Genomic DNA, 20,353 nt, shown 5'->3' with positions numbered 1-20,353 from the left:
GAGGTACCTCCGCTGCCTGAGGCAACAGGCCCCTAAGCTCCAAGCCACCATGGGCCACGGTGGTACCCCCGCAACTCCCCAGCCACCGGACGGGGGACCCCTGGTGGCACCCCACCACGGCAGCGGGATTCTCACAGCACCCCACTGCTGGGGAGGTGGCAGGGGGACCCTGCTGTTCCCCTCTGCTGTGGGGGACGGGGGGACCTGGAGCTCTGAACCCCCACCAGGTAGTGGCGGCCCCAGAGCTCCCAGCCACCCTACAACTGCCCAGTCCCTTCCCATTTTATCATGGATATTTTTAGTAGAAGTCTGGGACAGGTCAGGCTTCCTGAATTTTTGTTTATTGCCAGTGACCTGCCCGTGACTCTTATTAAAAATATACATGACCACAATCTTAGCCTTCATTATACCCGTCTCACTGTCTGAACCCACTATTTCCCACAACTGTTCAAATTTAAAGTCTACACAAATAATGCTTTAAAATAAACCATTGATAAAAATTTTATTCTGCCAAGCCTACACATAAGACAGTTTTTCCAGAACTTATCAGACTGACAAAAAATAAAAATGAATTAAGAGCTACCCTAACACCAGGCACATGGGATACTTTTACATGTGACAAATCCCTATCACCATCCAAATAATTCAGATTTCAAAAATCTGAAAGATGTTATAGATTTTTAATTAAAGTTTCGATCTGTTCAAAAACTTGATCACCAAGCTTTGTCTTCCTAAGATAATCAATATGGATCAAGCTAAGATCAGATCATTTTCTCTGAACCGAGTACACTAACAGAATATGTGAGATCCTCATGATGCAATGACCCCTCACAACCCCAAGCCTGCAAAGCCTTAAGCAGGTGCTTCATATAACTCACATAAGTAGTCCCACACTGCACAGGTGAGTAAAGTTACTCAGGTGCTTAAATTATTTTCAGGATTGGTGCCTATTTTTTTTCTTCCTTTTTTTTTTTTTTAAAAAAAGCTCATGCTTATACAGTAGAACCTCAGAGTTACGAACACCTGGGCAATGGAGGTTGTTCAAAACTCAACAAAATGTTATGGTGGTTCTCTCAAAAGTTTACAACTGAACATTGACTTAATACAGCTTTGAAACTTTAGTCTGCAGAAGAAAAATGCTGCTTTCCCTTTATTTTCTTTAGTAGTTCAGGTTTTCCGTAGTACGGTACTGTATTTGCTTTGCTTTTTTGTTAATCTCTGCCGCTGCCAGACTGCACACTTCCAGTTCCGCACACTTGACTGGTCAGTTTGTAACTGAGGTTCTACTGCAATGGTTCTCAACCCATGGACCACATGCAGCCCAATTAGCGCACAGCTGCGACTCAGCAGACTATGTGCTAAAGGCTGTGGGCTCCAGGCTCCTCTGCTGTGCAGCAGGCTCCGGATGGGCTCTGGGAAGCTGGCTGCCTCACGGCCCCCCACAGCAGGGCTCGTTGTCTGTCACCCAGTCCGCCGCAGCAGGGCTTGGGGTCCCCATCCCTGTCCCACACCCAGCTCTCTGCTCCTGGCCCCACTCTGTGGTCTTTGGGTGGAGGGCACTGCGCCTAAGGGTTTATTGGCGGGGGGGGGGGGGGGAGGAAGAGGGTTAGGTGGAAGGCACTGTGGTTCTCAACCTGTGACCCAGCTAACACTTTGTGGGCCACATATGCGGCCCACAATGATAAATAGGTTGAGAACCACTGTTCTACTGTAATGCAATTGATGTAAAATCGACAAAAAAAAAAAAAAAGACATGAATCCAACCACAAAAACAACTGACAATTTTTTGCTTGAGGCTATGATTTAACAGGTTATTGAGCAAGAGACTTCTTGAATATTTACAGGCATTTAAAAAATTCTTGTACCTTAAAGCAAGATATAGCAATAGATACAATGTTTAGAATATATTATTTCATAATTTGTTCTACTCAAATGATTATACAGGTGAATAGAGACTAAATATGGAAGATGCCAACTTTTTATACACACACACTATGGAATAAACTACAAAAATACAGAAAAACAATTTGTGAACAGTTAAAACAGAGTTAAAACCCTCCACTAGAACCAATGGTGGCACTCGTGCATATCCTTCCTATACATGCTGCTGCTCTTCACAGACAAGAATTTCTGCAAGCTCTTTTTTTTGTGCAATGTTCTGTATCACACTAATGGAAAACAGAAAGGATCCTGATGGTACATCATTGGTGATACTGGGAAACTTCAAAAATCCATGAAAGAAGGGCTTACAGACTGATAAGCAGCAAGATCTTTCAAGACATTTGGAATGTTTGCTTAGACACAACAGTATAAAATAGACTATTACATTCATTGTACTCCCTATGGATGTCATTCTGCTAGAGAATCTAGTAGGACTTTGATTTTACAAACATAGGGCCTGTTCCTTAAGAGACTTGATTTACAAGTTACACATGCATGTAAGCGTTTTCAGGAACAGGCCAGAAGACCACAAGTCAGGAAAGCACTTAAGCATGTGCTTAAGTGTTTTCCTGAATCAGGGTTTAAGTTTATTTAGATGTAGCAAGAATCTCTAGGATACTTGCTCTACACTTATCTCAATTCCCTCCTGTCACATTTAGGAGTGCAATCCAGACCAGCGAGAGGTACGTCACTGCCTGCCCTGAAGCCCTGCATGCAGTAAAGTGCTCTGTTGCTGTAGCTCCTTTGTTAAATGCTCCCAGATAGCATACAAGCATGCACCAACTCTCTGTGTGATAAGCAGCCATGTTTCAGTAACTGTCTCCACAGCCTGCTTGTTATACCACAGACACCCACTGATCTCCACCAGCCACGATTACATCAGCCAAGTGACCCCAACACACTACTAGTCCGGCATTTCCCCAAAACTGTCTGCCCTGAAGCATCCAGCCCTCTCCTAGACCACTCAGAGAAATAATAAGGTTTGTTTGCTCGCTCCTTTAAGAGACAATACCCAGCAGCTTGCCACATTAACTGGAATCTCCAATTCAAACACAGCACTGGGTTGGTTTAAATTAAAACAAAACAAGTATTAACAGGACACAAGTTAAGTGATGCCAAGTAAAAAAGAAAAACACGTAGATATAATGACAAGCAAATGTAGATGCATGCTAGCACTTTCAAGTCTAAAACTTAATCTAGCAAGGCACAGTCTTTGTTTAAGATGATTTCACACACTAATTACTCTTGGTCCAGCATGGCTGACTCTCCCTCAATCAGGACCTTCCACAGATGTACAAGGTGCGGTTTACCCTTGTCATCTTAGGGGTTTATTGCCCCTCTCTTTATAGTCCAGCAAACCTTTGACAAGCATCTCTCAGAGTTCATTAATCCTGCTTCAAGAAACAGGATGCCTTCCTGGGAGTGAAGTCTCCATCCCCCACTGACAGTTATGCCCTTATCACCTCCCCTTGTCAGCTTGATGGTTTTGTTTAGCTTTTATGTAAACATAGCCTCCTGGTCTCGGTCTGATGACCGAGCTGGCTAAACAAGCAAATACACAATTCTTCATGATCCAAACATGCTGACCCCCTCACACCCCCACCCACCCTGTGAGTTTTGATGATTCAATTTACTGCATATGTAAATTGTAATATCTGGACATTCTGCTCCATTCATATTCAAGACCAGGGCTGACTTGTTTTTACTTTGTTCAAATACAGATTTTAAAACATAGTATCAGAGGACTTCCATAACTCCACATATATTCCTCAATGATATTATTAACTAGTGTGTTATTAGTTTTCAAATGATATCACACAAGGCACAGTTTGTATAAATACCCTTGCATTAGTGCACAGGATGTGAATACAGGAGTGGTTAGGGTCACGCATCTCCACCCCTAATTTGGAAGACAGAAGTTTGTTAGTATAGATGGGTGTGGGTGATCATTTGATCAGAACAAAATGTCCTTCTTTTTAGTCGAAAACATTTATATTGTGGTAGTGCCCAGAAGTTCCAACTGGGATTGGGGCCCCACTGTGCTTGGCACTATAATGCAGAAGAGAATCTCCATTCTGAAGGGTTATAATCTAAAGCATACATGCAAATCTTTTAGTGGAGAAAGTTATCACTTCATTCATATATTTGGTGGCCAGGTTCCAGATTAAGGTAGTACAAATGACAATCTCTACCAATCATTTGGGGAGTGAGGGGGCTGGTTTGGTTTTTCTGAGGGACTGGTCCATTTCTGAAAGAGGCCATTTCTACAACACAGCTATACAAGCCTAGAAGCACTAGCCAATGGAAACTTGCTATTTTCTATTCTAAATTAGATTGAAGTTCAAGGTATATTGCTTCATTTATTAACACTCATGAAACTCCAAAGTGCTCCAGAGAGATTTCAAATTTGATAATATCTAGAGGTCTCTATCTAAGGTACAAATTCAAAAAATCTACTTTTTTAAATGCAGCCCAATTCACATTTTTAGTGATCTGAAACATGATCAATTCTTCTTAATCAGTTACTAAATCTGCAGGACTCTCAGCGATGTTTCAAGTGATCAACTTTATGTTGTGCCTAAGTCTACAGTAACACCTTGTTTTACAAAGAGTTATAATATTGCAAATAGCTACACTTATTCTAGAATGTTGCTCATGGCCAATCTAGTTTCTAAGATCTTTGATACAAACAAATCAACCAACCTGTATTTTCAGAAAATGCTTTAGTAATGAAAGTCAGTCAACAGCAGAAATAAAGATACAATTTGTGGGGATCAGTATCTTCCTCGAAAGCAGTTTTAAATACACTAAAATGCTTTAGTGTGTCCTCCAATCCTATCCACAGAACCTACCATTCCCTTATAATTTTACAGATATTTGAATGCATGCCACAGATGAACGAAGTGTGAGGTTTTGTGCAGCTACAAATTTGCATGGCTGTGAATTTGATTGTTCATATCAATATATTTTCCCCACTTCATAGCATGGACACCTTCAAGTTGCCCTGAAAACATTCCTTCCTTAAGAAGCTGTTTAATATTAGGTGGTCTTATCCAAAAGACTGTAGTCACCAGAGCTGGCAAAAGTATAGGGAGACAAATGTAACTTTACCAAATGAATCAAAGCAAAAAAAAATCTCTTCATAACTATGAGTATTTATTCCTAGTCTCTAATTTCTTATGAGAGTCTATTTTCAGACCCACAATAAAAAATTAAGTATAAGCTCTTGAAGCTGTAAAATCTTTAGAGAGGACACTTTTACGTAGACTATTGTCTTGTTTCCTTATATTTATCTTTTCTACAAATATTTACTATACAAGAAAACTTTTGAGCTGGTTAGTTTAAACACTACTACAATACAGTAAAACGCTTGTCTTTGTCAAGGCTAACACTAACCTGCAGTTTACACAGAGGAGCTTAAAAAGGCTTATACAAAGCTTCATGAAGGTCTCTGACACACTAAAGATGTGTAGAATAGTTAGCCAACAATAGATCACAAGAATTCTTGTGGTGAGCAGTATTATGTTTTTGCTGCTTGTGTGGTATATTTTACAGAAAAAGAAATAGAAACCCTAATTATCACTCTGAAGCTTTAAACAAATTTTAGCAAGTGCAATCCATATCTGAGAACTGTCTCTGGCAGAGAATCTCCAGTGATTGAGTCTCAGTCCTTACAACTTCAGCTGGAAGTATATGTAGGTAACAATGATCTTCCTTTACCCACTCCCTAGCTTTTCTTAAAATTAACTAAGGCTGTAATTTGGCGACTAATTTGTCCAGGTTTAAGCCTGCCAAGCAAGTTATAGCAGAAGGAAAACATTATCCACAAAAACAGTTCACCTATTAAGAGATTTAACTTCCCATGAATGTGTTTAGGCTGGGAAGTCCCAAACTACTTTGGCAATAAGCACTATAAAAAGAATTAAAACATTTTTAGAAAGGAGTCCCTAAAAAAGAGGATTCAAATAACTAGCATTTTGAGTGGGGAGCCACATAGACTAGCTATTAGGAAATACCAAGAAGAGGTATGTGTCTTAAGCCCCATCCCTCAAAGTGAGTTAGGCCTGGTCTACACTATACAGTTTGGTCAACATAAGACAGCTTACGTTGACCTAATTACGTCAGTGTACACACGACAGCCTTGTCCCACAGATGTAAGTACCCTACTATACCGACATAATAATTTCATCTCCACAAGAGGCTTATGTTGGCGTAGCTGGGGCGACAGTCTCTACCTAGGCCCTGTGCTACTTCCATCTGCTATTGACTGTCAATTTCATGGAGCCATGAAATTGACGAAGCTGGGCAGCTAGAGCCAAGTTGTCCCCAGCTCCCCACTCCCAGCCAGGCGGTTGCCCCTTGATCCCAGTCAGGAGCGGTGAGGTGAAAGCCGGGGTGGGAGGCATCTGGGCTCCCGGCAGGGAGCTGTGCGGAGCTGAAAGCCCTGTCTTTTAGCCCGCACACTGACCCTCTACAGTAAGTGAAAGTGCTCATGGTGAGGACACACACCACCGACAGGAGGATAGTGAGGACATCAACCACTGCAGTAATTACTGAAGTCGCTGTAAGTCAGTCAACTTAGGGCTGCAGTGTAGACATGCCCTAAGATACCAAACTCCATGACTCCTTGCACTTGGAATTCACAACCATGAATGCTCTCCTGGAATTAGGCACCTAGGCCAGGTCAGCAAGAGCCAGTGGTGGCAGCGATGACGGCTGCCACCCTCTTTTACCTAACAGCCCAATGGTTAGAGCACTCACCCAGGAAACCAGACTTCAAATCCCCCCTCTGTCTAATATGGAGCAGGGACCTGAATCCATGTTTCCCCTGCTCCAAAGTGAATGTCCTAACCATGGGGCTCTTGGGTATTCTAGGGTGGGTCTTTCAGTCTCTCCTATTTTAGCTGTTCCATTTCACATAAAATATTTCAATATTCATCAGGCCAGACAGATTGACTATTGCCCAATGGTTAGGGCACTCACCTAGGAGGTGGGAGGCCTAGATCCAAGTCCCTGATCCACATCAAGCAGAGGGGGGATTTGAACCCAGATCTTCCATATCCTGGGTGAGCGGGATACTGCGTAAAGGGGAGAACCAGCACCACCGGCTGTATTTTGTGCAGGATGCAATCTAGTCAACATGTTCTAAGGCAGCCTACAAGCACATCTATGGGATCAAGCCACACAGGCAAGATAGGTTGGGAATGCGTAGGTGTGAATTAGGTGCAAAGCTGCTCAGTGGTGTCAAGATTGAGGCGGCTGCAAGCATGCCCACCGGCAGAAATTTAATCAGCTTGGGACTTTACTAGAAGAAATTTAGGCACCTAAACTTCCTATATGCTTACAGGGCTAGACAGCAGATAAGTGTTATGAGAATCTCATGTTTGGACAAAGGCACCTAAAATGGCAGCTAAACACTAGTCTTTTTGAGAATTCCACCCCTTGAAATCCAGATGATTCCACTGAAGAATGGATGGAAAAAAAAAACTTCTACAATCAGAAGACAATTTTTACTGAAATTTTCATGAACATCTGGGCCAGACCAGTGATCTTGTGTTGTCATGAGAGATGGAGTCACTATTGAGGCTTAGCCTCCCCCCATAGAAAGTGTATTGCAGAAGCAGCAAGCTCAAGTCACAGAGGGAGTGGAGCACCTTGCGTTGCTCTGCAGTGGCTTCTATAGCCAGAGAGAAAAATGAACCAGGAGATGCTGGCAAGATGTACACACTTCTTTGTAACACTCTGGTTTATACTTTGAGGTGAACAGCCTAGCAGCAAAATGAAGTTAAGAATATAGAGCTGAAAAGCAATTAAAAAAAAAGGCCAACTGCTGCAGAAGGAAAACCTTCAGTAAGTCAGTTTTCCTCTAGAGCAAGTTCCACGTGTAGTTGGCTAAAGAAATGAAAGACCCTTATGGTCTTCCCATAGCATGTTCTTCACACCGAGTTTAGGGAAACAGTGGAAGAGCCACAAGGGAAAGGGAGAGACAAAATGCAAAAAGGAAAAAAGGAAAAGGGAAAAAAGAAAGGGCGGGGTAAAATGCAGAAAGAGAAGAGATAAGGGAATTAAAAGCGTGTGTTGTATTGATAAGGGGAAGGTGGCGTCTTAGGGCATGGGTACGCTTGCGAGTTAGAACGCATTAAAGCAGCCCTGAGTGCTCTAACACACGACGTGTCCACACTGGCAAGGCACGTAGAGCACCGGGACTCTGCGGCTAGAGCGCTCCTGGTACTCCACCTCAAAGAGTGGAATAGTGTTTAATGAGCCCCCGCTGGAGCGCCGCAGCGTCAGTGTGGATGCCCTGGTCTGTTAATGTGCTCTGATGGGCCTCCAGAAGCGTCCCACAATGCCTGTTCTAGCCACTCTGGTCATCACTTTGAACTCTACTGCCCTGCCCTCAGGTGACCAACTAACAGACCCGCCCTTTAAATTCTCTTGGAATTTTGAAAATCCCCTTCCTGTTTGCTCAGCCAGGCGTGGAGTGCTCTCAGCGAATCTTTCCAGGTGACCATGCCTCCATGCACCAGGCAATCTCCAGTATGGAGCAATGGCAAGGTGCTGGACCTCAGTGTTTGATGGGAGGAAGCTGTCCAGTCCCAGCTGTGCTCCAGCCATAGGAATTACAATGCCTTTGGGCAGATATCAACGGACATGATGGAAAGGGGCCATGACCGGGATGCACTGCAGTCCAGGGTTAAAGTGAAGGAGCTGCAGAATGCATACCACAAAGCCCACGAGGCAAAAAGCCGCTTCGGTGCTGCCCCCATAACCTGCCGTTTCTACAAAGAGCTGGACGCGATACTTGGGGGCAACCCCACCTAGACTCTGAGGACCACCATGGACACTTCAGAGCCCAGTTCAACAAGGCAGGAGGAGGAGGAGGAGGAGGAGGAAGAAAGCTGGAGCAAGGGTGCTGAGGAGGAAGACACCCCAGAATCCCTAGATGCATGCAGCCAGGAGCTGTTCTTAAGCCAGGGGGAAGGTAGCCAGTTGCGGAAGCCGGTGCTTGGTGAAGGACAAACACCAGAGGAGGTTCCCAGTAAGCGGCTTTTATTTTTGCGAAGGAAGTTATTCGGTGCGGGCTCTTGGGGCGAGGAGGGTTAGGGCTGCATGCATGCCTAGATGTGGAATAGGGCGTTGCTGTGCTCTCTCACATCGTGGTAATCTGTCTCAGTGATCTCTTCAAAGATCTCGTCCAGAACTTGGGCAATGCACTTGCGTGGGTTTCTTGGGAGAGCCACTGTGGTCCTTGTCCCAGTCAGGCTAACATGTCCGCGCCACTGTGCCGTGAGGAGCGGGGGGACCATTGCTGCACACAGGCAAGCTGCATATGGGCCAGGGCGAAAGCCACATTGCAGTAGAAGACCCTCCCTTGCTTCCCAGGTCACCCTCAGCAGCGAGATATCTTCCAGGGCGAACTCCTATGGAAAATGTGGGGAAACTGTTCAGTATAGGGGCCCCCTGCCGCTCTTGGCTCTCCCCAAGGCACAGAAACCCAGAAGGCAGTACGGCCGTGAAACAATCAGTCCCCCTTGACCATGTGCTTACTCACCATTTTGTGGCACCTTAGAGACTAACCAATTTATTTGAGCATAAGCTTTCGTGAGCTACAGCTCACTTCATCGGATGCATACTGTGGAAAGTACAGAAGATCTTGATCATACACATTGTAAGGAGAGTGATCACTTTAGATAAGCTATTACCAGCAGGAGAGTGGGGTGGGCGGAGAGAAAACCTTTTGTAGCAGTAAACACCCATTTTTTCATGGTTTGTGTGTATAAAAAGATCTTCTGTACTTTCCACAGTATGCATCTGTGGAAGTGAGCTGTAGCTCACAAAAGCTTATGCTCAAATAAATTGGTTCGTCTTTAAGGCGCCACAAGTACTCCTTTTCTTTTTGCGAATACAGACTAACATGGCTGTTACTCTGAAACCACTCACCATTTTGGGGCTCCCGTGGATTATGTGCACTCACTTTGGGACAGGCAAATTATGCTACTGTTTAGACTGTGCTTGCCCTTAAGTACAGGAAATCATTGCTCTATCTGGTGTGAACAATGCTGCCTCTGTTAAGTGTTGCATTTTGCCTTTACAGATGCAACCTTGAGATCTCAGCCGTCCGTGTCATCACAGGCCGAAAGACTGCAAAGAATTAGGAAGAGACCACATAGAAGCAAAGACATGCTGCATGAAGTAATGCAGCAGTCCCTTAACGAGAATCTAAAAGCGCAGGAGTGGAGGGAGAGTGAAAGGAGGATCCACCAGCAGAATGTGGATTGCCGGCACAAAAACGCGGAGCTCCGGCAGCAAAGCACGGATTGGCTGATAAGCATCATGGAGCGCCAAGCGGACTCGATCCAGGTGCTCGTAGCCATGCAGGCGGAGCACTACTGTGCCCGCCCCCACCTGCGGCTCATCCCAAAACTTTCCTTTGTGCCCCCATGTCACCTCCAACTCACTTTCCCCAACATCCGGGTTCTTATTGACACCAGCTGCCTCCAACACCTATAGCTTCACCACTCAGCCCTGAAAACTACAACTCTTACCCACTGCACTCAGCCCCCATCACCATGCATCATAACCATTCTGAAGTGCAGCACTCATTGCACAGCACTCCAGGCAGGAAGGCTGAGTATGATAACAGGACATATGCAAATCTGTGATCGTACCATTCCCCACCCCACTCCCTTACACTTTGTTTTCCAAGCAGCTGTGCTTCTTTTCAATAAATGGATTTTTTGGCTTTGAAAACAATTCTTTATTGCATAAAGTAAAAGATACCTTAGGCCAGGAAAGCAACAGGCACTGTAAGTCAGCATAGCAAACACAGATTTCTACTAACATTGGAACCACTGCACTTCACTCCAGTGCAGAGCACCAAACATTACTGGTGGCTTTCAGCCTCAAATTGCTCCCTCAAGGCATCCCTAATTCTTGCAGCCCTGCGCTGGGCTCCTCTAATAGCCCTGCTCTCTGGCTGTTCAAATTCAGCCTCCAGGTGTTGAACCTCCAAGTTCCATGCCTGAGTGAATCGTTTACCCTTCCCTTCACAAATGTTATGGTGGGTACAGCACGCGGATATAACCGCAGGGATGCTGTCATCGGCCAGGTCCAGCTTCCTATATAGAGAGCGCCAGCGGCCCTTTAAATGTGCAAAGGCACACTCCACGGTCATTCTGCATTGGCTCAGCCTGTTGTTGAACCGCTCCTTGCTGCTGTCAAGGCTCCCTGTGTAGGGTTTCATGAGCAACGGCATTAAAGGGTAAGAGGGGTCTCCAAGGATCACAATGGGCATTTTGACTTCCCCTACGGTGATCTTCTGGTCTGGGAAAAAAGTCCCAGCTTGCAGCTTACTGAACAGGCCAGTGTTCCAAAAGATGCGCGCCTCATGCACCTTTCCGGGCCAGCCTGTGTTAATGTCAATGAAACACCCACTGTAATCCACAAGCGCCTGGAGAACCATAGAGAAATACCCCTTCCGGAGGCTTGGTGGGCTGGTGCCAGAATTAGAATATGCGTCCCATCTAACACCCCTCCGCAGTTAGGGAAACCTATTTGTGCAAAGCCAGCCACAACGTCATGCATGTTACCCAGAGTCACGGTTCTTCTCAGCAGGATGCGATTAATGGCCCTGCAAACTTGCATCAACACGATTCCAACAGTCGACTTTCCCACTCCAAACTGGTTAGCGACCGATCGGTAGCTGTCTGGAGTTACCAGCTTCCAGATTGCAACAGACACCCGCTTCTCCACCGGCAGGGCAGCTCTCAATCTCGTGTCCTTGCGCCGCAGGATGGGGGGCGAGCTCCTCACACAGTCCCATGAAAGTAGCTTTTCTCATCCAAAAGTTCTGCAGCCACTGCATCCTAGACTTGCAGGACGATGCAATCTCCCCCACTCAGTGCTTGTTTCCCCGAGTCCAAAAGCAGCATTCCACAGTGGTGAGAAGGTCCATGAATGCCACAAGCAATCATCGTCGGAGTCCTCACTGTCAGTTTGGATCTTAATGAGTAACTCGACCGCCAAACGTGACATGCTGGTGAGACTCGTCAGCATATTCCTCAACAGTTCGGGCTCCATTCCCGCAGACCGAAAGGCAAGACAGAGCACACAGTACAAAAAACACTGAAAGATGGTGCCAGAAGTGGACAGAGGCACAGGGATTGCTGGGATGCGAACCGATGCATCACGGGGCATTGGGACAGGACCCAGAATGCCCCACACCCTCTGCCCCCTTCCCACAAGCCACAGCGCCAGAATGGGAAGAGGTGCTCTGTGGGATAGCTGCCCATAAGGCACCGCTCCCAATGCCACTGCAAGTGCTGCAAATGTGGCTATGCCAGCGTGCTTGCAGCTGTCAGTATGGACAGACTGCAGCGCTTTCCCTACTGCGCTCTACGAAGGCTGGGTTAACGCAAAGCACTCTACATTTGCAAGTGTAGCCATGCCCTTAGGCTGAACAAGGGGCAAGGTGCTAATAAATCTTGCTCACCATTCTGTAGAAGAGTTGAGCATTCTTTGAGATTGTGTCAGATTATCACTAGCTTGATCCCACTGTAACAACCATTTTAAGATTTAATTAGGCACACAGAAAACAGAAAGCATTTGAAATTTAAAAGGTTAGAAGACTAATTTTAACAATTTCCCATTCTCTTTTGTTGTATTATAATCTTTTACAGTGAAAAATTTCTTAACTAACTTTTCAGATGTTATTCGAGATTATATTAATTGGCCCCTCTTGGAAAGGAAATGTTTGTTTAGGCCTGCTCTAAACCTACAATTTAGATGGACCTGGCCATGTTGCTCAGGAATGTGAAAAATTCAGACCTCCAAACACTGTAGTCAAGCTGACTTAAATGTGTCTACACCAGGAGTTAGGTTGATAGAAAAATTCTTCTGTCAACCCAGCTACTGTCAGCTGTAGGGTTGGATTACCTATATCAACTGAAAATCCCCTTACTTTGATGCAGTAAATATCTACATTACAGCAGCATAGCTGCAGCATCCATAGTGTAGACACACCCTTAGATGGTCAAGTTTGCGGCTCTTATATGGAGGTCTGATTCCATTTCCTTCCAGGCAACAAATACATACAAAAAGGAGAAGATAGGAAGCGCAGTTCCTTGGTGTATTTCTTATTTTTAAACCATCTGCTAGAAAATTACAGGCACAGCACATAGTCTCATCAGCTATTCCAAGACATAACAAATTAACCACTGTCGGGCTGCTTAAGGCAACTTTTATCTTGACTTTCTGGTTACAGGTGTTCCTTATGATGGTAAAGTTTGCATCAAGCTCCTCTGTCTGCAAATTTTACTCTTTGGTCCATTAGCTCAGCTTCAGCAGGCTACAAAGTAACTCCCAGAAAAGCCACACTGAGAAAGAAGTGGGATGCTATTCCCATTAATATTACCCAATGGAAACAGGATTCCAACTATTCAATTTTTTGAATTCCTCAGCTCATCATTGTGCCAGTGTCACCTTAACAGGAACAGTGAAGATCTTAACGGACAGATTTTAGTTTCAGCATATGCCGTTTGTACCAATCTAGCTTTTGATTATTTTGGAAATGTTTATGAAACATTACTGCCTACCCCAAACATTCAAAAAATAATAAATCCAAAGGTTAAAATAAAATGAGGTGGTTTTTACTTGCACCTTTTGGTTTTTGAGCCTTTAGGGTCACATTTTCAGGCTTCTCTCTGCAACAAGGAGTCTAGAATCTTTTTTTTGTTTTTGTTTTAAATAGATGTTGAGATTCTCATAGAGCCACAATTCCATAAGCCAGTGCTTTAAGGAAAATCAAATACTACCGACCTCACAACCACCACTGAAAGAGTTGGCAACACATGTAATACACTGAGCTCGGCTTTTTATAAATAAATAAGCCTCTCTCCCACTTTGCACAGCACTGAGTATTCCTCCCCACACTTCAGTCTAAGTTTTGAGCCATGCTGATGGATTCTGAAGACAGCAGAGTAAGGGCAGCTTTTTACTCTATTTATAAAAAACTTCTCCAATGTATTTAAGTGCTGTAAAGGAAAGCACCTGTTACTGCAGTTCACTGGTAGCTAATCCTGGGGAAGATCATTTTTAGAAGAAGTCAAAATCTGAACTTTCCAGGTCTTTGGGTTACAAAGAAAGCTTCCAGTGTGAACAAATGCAGTGTCATCTTAGCCAGATTTGTGCAAAAATAAATAAAATAAAAAATAAAATGGAATTGCGGGTTTTGTGATAAAAGCATGAAATTTGCAACACTAAATGTGTTATTGGGGGGAAAAATGTAATCTCCCCCATTGAAAGTAGATTTTCCTATGTTTCAGACTACTGTGGAAAGTTCCCCAACTTTAATAATGAAAGTGAAAATACAGCTTTTTTTTTTTTTTTAATTGTAGCAGAAGATCCAATTGAAAGTCACATCTTTACAAAGACGAAGGGAGGGGCTATTACTAAGCAATTTAAATATGCCAAAGACAAGCTCTCTTGACAAGTTCTTCCAGTTACAAGAAATGTTTAAATAAGAACTTATACCATCATAGCCACAATGCTCTCATCCATGCCTCTTAAAATAAAGTCATAATGCTTAGTGTGATATCAAAGATTTCCAGCAACAGCTACTTGGTCATAAGTATAAGACTATGACTGTATTACAGGATTTCCCACCAAAAAAAATAAATATTCAAAAATAGATATGCAACAAAATGAACACTAACAGCTACTTGCAAAGTACATTACATTTTGCAAAAATATTTTCTTAAGGTCATTCAAGTATGAAAGTTCCTCTAAAATTATATCACTAGCTTCCCATCACAGTGAACATATTTCTATTTCCCTCAATATCAACGTTTGTATTACAATGGTCTCTGAAGACCCACACCCAATTAGGCACTGTACAAACATATAGTAATATATGATCCCTGCCCCAAAATTTACAACTGAAATCTTACACTTAGAAGAGAATGAAGAGAGTAAAAGCTCAACTTTGATTCTCTAAACAGAGAACCTTGATGTTTGTTACACACAGAAGTCTCAAAAAAATACATCTCTTATGCACTTTTGAAAGTATTACACCAGATACTTAAGTAACTTAAAAGCCCCACTTAAGCACTTTTGAAAGTGTCACCAGTAATCTATTCTGAGTTCCTACAAATCAATTTCACAGCACTTCAATTTGGGGGGCAGGGAGAAGAGAGATAAGTGTTATTTAAGTGCAAAATATTACTACTGAGACACAAATCTATGGATTTTTAAGAATGTTGTGTTAAACAAATTCCTGGCAGGTTACACCACTAAGTGCACTTACTAAGTGTTATTTCAACAGTGATCATTTATACAAATACCTACACTAGTTTGCCTACACAGTTAGCACAGTGGAGTCATGAGAGGAAGTTTTGGAAGGCCAGCAATACAAATGTGGATAAGGCAATACAGTATTAGGTATAATTTTCTGCTTTATGAGTGGGACAACTTTTGTTCAAGGGCCATCTAACATCACCAGAAAACGTTTGGCACCAAAATACATATGTAAAAAAGCCACGTGCTATAAATCAGAAGGAGAGCGAGAATGCACTCATGGAAACAAGTTGTGTAACCTAGTACGCCCGGCCATAGTTGCACTCACTAGATAAAAATACCCCAACAAAAAACAAGCAAGCACTCAAAAGAACCCGCTCTCGTATCAGGAAGATGACCGGACAACAGCCCAGACCAAACAGCTGCTAAGGACACTCCACTGCAAAAGCCACACTGCTGCTCGCTCGCGGAGCCGAAGAGCGCAACTAACACCTCCGTGACATTGGCCGCCTCGCATAGCGAGGGTGCAGGACAGCAACAGCCAGGCGGGGCTCCCCCACAGGACCCCGGCAGCCCTAAAAGCATTTCCTAGGACCACTAGCAGCGACCCGCCCCGCACCGGGAGCCAGGCCGACCGGCCGACGGCGCGCCAAGTCCCACCGGCGGCCCCGCGAACCTGTCAGCCCGGTGGAAAGGACCGAGGGGTTCCCACCCTGGCAACCCGGGCTCGGACACGCCCGCCGGCCGCGCCGTGCAGCCGGGAGAGCCACCCGCGCTCCAGACCCCCAGCCCGCGGGCAGAGAGCGGGGGCTGCTGTCTCTCTGTGTCTGTCCGCGCTCCGCCCGCCCGGGCTTCACCTTCACCCCGGGGCGGGGCGGGGCAGCGGCCGCGGTCCGCGAGGCTCGGCCTCCGCCACCCGGCGCCGGGCACCTCCCGTCGCAGCCGGGCGAGAGGGGCCGGCGGGAGGCCGGAGTCACCCGCGGGCCGGGACAGGCCGGGCGCGGCTCCAGCGCGGCGCCCCCGATGTTTTCATACAAACCCCGGCGGCGGCGGCAGGAACCTGTCGGCGTCCCGCAGACGTCACCGCGCACCCGCCTCTCCCTCCGCGCGCGCGCAGTCCCGATAGAGGCGCGTGCACGCAGCAGGGTGGCGGCCTCCAACTGCAGAGCCGCGTGCCCTGGGGCCAGTCCCCACGGGTGGGCCTTGGGGGAGGGGATGCTGGGTGTCAGCCCGGGTTAGTGCCCTGCCTCCGCCAGCGACCAATACCAGAGCTTCCCAAGAAGGTGTAAGAAACCCCCTAGCGAGCAATGAGAGAACCAGATTTAAGGGGACTCTGGCCAGCCCTCTTGCGTGCATGCATTGTGGTGCAGCCTTTCATGTGATCGCGCACAGTTTTTTCCCTTAAGGACTGACCCTTGCCTCAGCCTGTACCCAGGATGGTTAGTGCTCTGGCTCAATCAGGGTTGCTAGTGAGGAAGGTCCCAGGATTGCAGAAATTGGAAGGCGTGTGGAGAATGAAGCAAAGAACTGGAAAAAGAGAAAGGATGAGCCTAGGGTTTACAATTTGTGTGTCACCCCAGATTACCTAGAGTCTATGTGTTCCATAGAGTGCCCACATGGCACTGGGCGAGTCACACCAAAAATTCTGCATGTCGCTGCTCATTCTGTGTTACTCATTTGATGGGTGCATAGCTTAAAACATATCGGGCATGATTTTCACAAGTGCTGTAGCTCATGAAAGCTTATGCTCAAATAAATTTGTTAGTCTCTAAGGTGTCACAGGTACTCCTTTTCTTTTTGCAAGTGCTCAGCAATCACAACTACAACGGAAGTCAAGGGGAGCTCCAATTGCTGACTACCTGTGGAGCTAAGGAAGGGTGGTGTAAAGAACTGAGCAAGGGTTTGAGGAACAGGGGTCCTAAATTTTCATTCTGGCTGTATTACTGATTCATTGTGTGGCTGGGGACTTATCACTTTGCCTTTCTTTCTCCGTTTTCCCATTTGTAAAAGGGGGATAATAATATATAACTTACAGGAGTGTTAAGAGCAGGGGTGGCCAACCTATGGCCCCAGAGCCACATGCGGCTCTTCAGAAGTTAATATGAGGTTCCTTGTATAGGCACCGACTCTGCAGCTGGAACTATAGGCACCAACTTTCCAATGTGCCAGAGGGTACTGCTCAATCCCTGGCTCTGCCAAAGGCCCTGCCCTCAACTCCACCCCTTCCCACCCAAGCCTGTCATGCTCTCACTCCTCCCCCCTTCCTCCCAGAGCTTCCTGCATGCCACGAAACAGCTGATTGGGAGGTGCGGGGAAGGAGGGGGAGATGCTGATCGGTGGGGCTGCTAGTGGGTGGGAGCCCTGGGAGCTGGAGGGGGGGAACTGATGGAGGTTGCTGATGTATTACTGTGGCTCTTTGACAATGTACACTGGTAAATTCTAGCTCCTTCTCAGGCTCAGGTTAGCTACCCCTGATTAAGAGGATAATCAGTTAATGTTCCTAAAGTGCTTTGAACATTAGTCGTGACTTCTGAAAATGTTGACCTTAATGTCCTGGTGCTTCAGTTTCCCAGCTGTAAAAACCCTGCCTGCCTCAAAAAGAACCCTATTTCCTTCTTCAGCAAGCTCTTTAAAGATGGAGCTGGGTGCAAAAGGAAATTGATAAAAATTCTAGGGCCAGATGCTGTGACATGCTCAACACAGGACTCTCAAGCAATTTATGATGTATTCCAAGTAGAGCTAGTTGAAATTTGGAAATTCTGGTTCACAGAAAATTGTCATTCTGAAATTTCATTTCAGTCCAATTCAGGTCAAAACCAATTTCCACTCCCCTAAATTTCCCACAAACTGGCAACTTTGAAAAACTTCATTCCAGAAATATGGTGTTAGATAAAGGATGATCCCAGATGGCTGGTTCATGAAATTGACATAAGCTCATGGCAGTTTCACTGCTGCCCACCACTGAACAGTATCATGAAACTGACCTGTGAAACTGACATGGAGAGTCTCTGTAGCAGCTACTGCAGATCCTGGTTTCTACCAGCTCCAGGGCAGCCCAGCCACATGAACTGTCCTGGGGCCAGGGAATCCTAGGCCTAGGAACCACAGGGCTGCCAGGCCAGCTGGTTTTCCAGGCTGCCTGACTGACTCATACTGGCTCAGTATCAGGAAGCCTGGAAACCCCATCTGAGATTCAACAAAAATGTGTCAGACCTTAAGTGTTTTCACAAAACGCTGGGCTGTTTCTCAGCCCCATTTCCTTCTCATGTATGCTTCTAACTCTTGCCCGGAGACATCAGCAGGCTGGCCCCACCATCATTTCCCAGCCTTTTTTTGTGGAATAGGTAGAAATTTGGCTCAGATAATCAAAGATAGAAATAGCAGGTGATGACAGGAGGACAGCAAAGAATGAGTAAAACATGCAGCTTAAGTATAGATAAAAATATACTGAAACATTCTGAAAGCTAAAAATAAGTTGACAAAAACAGTTCATTTTAGTTAAGTGATAGCCAGTCTTTCAGAAGATAAGACTTCAGACAGCTATGTGTGAATGATAAATAATACAGAAGTAGAGTCATTTTTTGATTGCATAGAAAAATAAAAGAACTGTCAGCTATTGAAGCAAAAATGGTATAGGACATTTTGATCTGGTTCATTTTTACAAACATTTGTTTTGATCTTCAACACTTATAAAATTATGAAGTGTCATTTAGCGTAGGGAATTACAGGAAAACAAATGGATGATTGAATAATAAGAATAATGTGGATAAGAATAGCTGAAAGGCTTGGATAAACGATAAAATTCTAAGGACCAAATTATGGGTCAGATTGTGTCCTCTTTTACATCCTTGCAGCCACATTCCTTTCACTAGGGTTATTTGGATGTAAATAAAAGCTGAGTCTGAAACTAAGCCCCCAGACCCACATGCAGAACTCCAGTTCAAGCCTAAAGGAATTGCATACATATGTGTGTGTGGAATTTAGCCCTAGAAAATGTAACCATATAGTGCAAGCCACCTAACCGTGCATCTATTACCTCCCATGTGAGCTTCACTCATTCATCCCACTACTAGTTAGAATATAATGAGTACACAAAAATAATGAATCAGATGGATTCCTATTCCTAAAATGCTTCCTATTCTACCTGGCTAGATAGAGAGGGGGCATTTGTAACCATATCACACTGTAAATAGGTTGTTAGACTTTTTGTTGTTCATGTTTTTTACTTACAAGTTTGTGGCATCTTGAAATTTGAAGTATCTTTAAAAAAAGATTCAAAACTACTGGAGAATTATTTGAGAGTATCGTGAAACAGTAGGTAAACGTGTCCAAAATTAGTTTGTTCATCACAGTATACTTTGTAAAGGTAAAGTATTTATAAAGAGAAATGAGTTAAACAATAACTCTGTATGCCTCTCTTGTTATTTTTTGTTTTAAAAATTAGAGTCCCCTTAGACAGCAGTGGAAGTAGTATGGAAGTGCATGGAAGAAGTGAGACTTTCACGTGAGAAAGAGAGAGAGGAAAAAATGAAAAATATACAGTGATACAATTTCCTGATTCTAGAGTTGGTTCTATGCCACCTCCAGCCTAGCATACTTTAGAACAGGGGTTCTCAAACTTCACTGCATCGCGACCCCCTTCCGACAATAAAAATTACTATATGACCCCAAAAGTGGGGATAGAAGCCTGAGCCAGCTAGAGCCCTGGAGGGGAGTGGGGGGCACAAAGTTGAAGCCCAAGGACTTCAGTCCCAGGCAAATTGTCATTTAATATCTGACCGTTATTTTATACATTCTATTTTCTTACAAATAATGTGTCATTACCAAGAAATAACACTTTTAATGATCACTCTCACTTCCTTTCTTCTTAGTTTACCCTGTTCTCTCATTCAATGTCATCTCCTCTTTCCCCACATTACCTGAACTGACTTTTTAAAAAAATAAATAAATCATTTAAAATTCCAAATCATTATAAGCACATATAAGTAGGGTTAAAGGGTCAGATCCTGCTACTATTGAAATCAAACCAGGGTTTTCACACACTGATTACAATGGAAATGTGACTGGGGGTCCTGTGTTTTTTCTGCAAGTGTTGATGACATAATTAGCCAGTACCCTA

General features: G+C 44.6%; 1 protein-coding gene across 4 annotated transcripts in view; it reads right to left on the bottom strand.

Annotated features, from left to right (window-relative positions):
* Positions 1-20,353, bottom strand: part of AGTPBP1 (ATP/GTP binding carboxypeptidase 1) — a 171,614-nt gene that overhangs the window by 122,073 nt on the left and 29,188 nt on the right. The window contains exon 1 of one of the 4 annotated variants that reach the window (XM_074953171.1): positions 16,274-16,336. The exons of the other annotated variants lie outside the window; for them this stretch is intronic. The gene's annotated coding sequence lies outside the window, so the exon portion shown is untranslated. Of the gene's footprint in view, positions 1-16,273; positions 16,337-20,353 lie in introns of those variants that run through there. 4 annotated transcript variants of the gene reach the window in all.

The sequence above is a fragment of the Natator depressus genome, chromosome 5 (genome assembly GCF_965152275.1).
Source record: "Natator depressus isolate rNatDep1 chromosome 5, rNatDep2.hap1, whole genome shotgun sequence".
Taxonomy (NCBI): domain Eukaryota; kingdom Metazoa; phylum Chordata; order Testudines; family Cheloniidae; genus Natator; species Natator depressus.
This window is presented reverse-complemented; position numbering and strand designations above follow the sequence as displayed.